Here is a 2,446-nt window from a genome sequence, read left to right on the forward strand (position 1 = left end):
TGGCTGTACTGCTAGACGTCGGCCGAGCAGACGGAGCGGCTGTCTTCTTTACTTGCTTACGAGGCGGAGGAGAAGGACTACGATGCGCCGGAGCAGCTGGAGCGGCGGCAGGTCTCTTCCGCCCTTGCTGACGAGGCGGAGAAGGAGGAGGCTGGCTGCTCGGGCGCGTTGGCGCGGGCGGAGAAGGAGGCGGAGTGCCGCCACGCGCCGGAGAAGGAGCCGGTCGAGTGCCCTGATCGTCACTCACCGGAGGAGGAGGCGGTGGAGGAGGCGGAGTGCCCTGACTCGCCGGAGGAGGAGGCGGAGTGCCCTGACTTGCCGGAGGAGGAGGAGGAGGAGGCGTCCAGTTCGGAAGGTTGATGAGCTCCTTCCGCCATAGGCATGGAGTCTTCAGAGCGGACCCTAGCCTAGTCTCCCCTTCAAGCTGGAGGTCCTCAAATCCCTCCGTTATTTCATCCACCATCACCCTAGCATATCCTTCTGGAATCGGCCGGCACTGAAAAGTTGTGCCGGGTTCAGTAGGATAAACAGAGCCAACAGCCGCCTTGACCTTCAAATTCATCCATTGCGTCATAAGGTGGCAATTTTGAGACTCCATGATAGCATCCATGGGATAGCTGGCAGGAGCCGTCAAGGCATGCTCCAGCTGAAGCAGCTCGGTGGAAGCCACGCTGCTTCTCCGCTGAGATGGCGGGGTAGCTTCGGGGGAAGCTTCGGCAGTACGTTTGCTGCGATTTGCTTCTCGTTCCTCTATCGCTTGTACCCTTGCTTGCAGCGCCTGCATTTGGGTCTGCTGCAATTTTTTCCTCCTCTCTTGGGATTTGTAACCGCCTGCGTCCGGAAACCCAACCTTCCACCGAATGGAGCCTGGCATGCCTCGTGTCCGTCCAGGGTGCTCAGGATTCCCGAGGGCCATTGTGAGCTCGTCGTTATCTCTATCTGGAAAGAACGTCCCTTGCTGCGCTGCTTCGATATACTGCTGAAGCTTCCTGACTGGTATGTCCATTTGATCGTTCGTCCAAATGCACTTTCCTGTTACAGGGTCCAAGGTTCCGCCAGCCCCGAAGAACCAAGTCCGGCGACGGTTTGGCCAGTTAATTGTCTCTGGTTCGATCCCTTTATCAACCAGATCATTCTCAGTCTTGGCCCACTTAGGCCGGGCTACAAGGTAGCCACCTGACCCCATGCGATGGTGATGCTTCTTCTTCGCAGCATTTTGCTTGTTTGTCGCCGACATCTTCTTACTCTTTTTCGATGTCTTATGGGCCACAAATGCGGGCCAGTGATCTCTGATCTTCTCATATCTTCCCTTGAATTCTGGTGTCTCTTTATTTTCGACAAACTTATTCAGCTCTTTCTTCCACCTCCTGAATAGTTCTGCCCTGGATCATCCTCTGGCGGTAGGGTGAAATTTGACTTCAGCTCAGTCCAAAGATCATTTTTCTGCATATCATTGACATAAGACACCTCAGGGTCTTCTGTAGCCGGCTTTAACCATTGCTGGATGTTGATCGGGATCTTGTCCCTAACCAAAACCCCGCACTGAGCAACAAATGTGCTCTTTGTGCGGAGGGGTTCAATCGGTTGGCCGTCGGGCGCGATTGCTATGATCTCAAACTTTTCATTCGAGCTCAACTTTTTCTTCGGGCCTCGTCTCTTTACTGAAGTTGTGCTCGATTCGGAGGGCTAGAAAAAAGAACAAAGACATAATTAATATGTGTACATACCAAAACAATGAATGCATCAATTAGCTAGTCAACAGAAGCTTAACTAATATATATACCTGGCCGGACTTGGTTCGGTCACCGGAGACGTCATCACGGTCTCCTTCTTGCACCGGCATTGGGTCACCGGAGCCGTCCTCACGGTCTCCTTCTTGCACCGGCATTAGGTCACCGGAGCCATCATAATCATAGCCAGCTGCTTCCAGACCATCGGTGTCGTTGAGAAACAACGAGCAGACGGCATCACTTCCTCGTGCGATTATGTCCCCCAACAACTCTTCTTGCACTTCGTCTCGGGCGGTGTCCATAGTTTCTACAAATATTTACAACATGGCAATTATTATTCAAACATGACAGATGGATATATTAGTGGCAAACGTAGAACTAATATTAATTAGTGGCCTCGACGCTGCTTCTCTAGGGTTTGGGGTGGCCTCGACGCTGCTTCTCTAGGGTTTGGGGTGGCCTCGACAACGCTTCAAGGATAAAAAAAAAGAGGAAGAAGAAAAAAAAAGAGGAGAAGAAAGAATAGAGGAGTAAATCTCCTCTTTTTTTCTCTTCTTCCTCTTTTTTTTATCAAGAACGAGGGTCGTCGAGGGTCACCGAGCGGTAGAGGAAACCCTAAATAGCAAGTATCGTGGGTGTGAGATACATGTGGCCGTCGGTGTCGGACACTACATCCACGTCCCACAAGTGACGTGGGCGTCGAAGCCCGCGCGACT

Source organism: Triticum dicoccoides, chromosome 7A, assembly GCF_002162155.2.
Source record: "Triticum dicoccoides isolate Atlit2015 ecotype Zavitan chromosome 7A, WEW_v2.0, whole genome shotgun sequence".
Lineage (NCBI taxonomy): Eukaryota > Viridiplantae > Streptophyta > Magnoliopsida > Poales > Poaceae > Triticum > Triticum dicoccoides.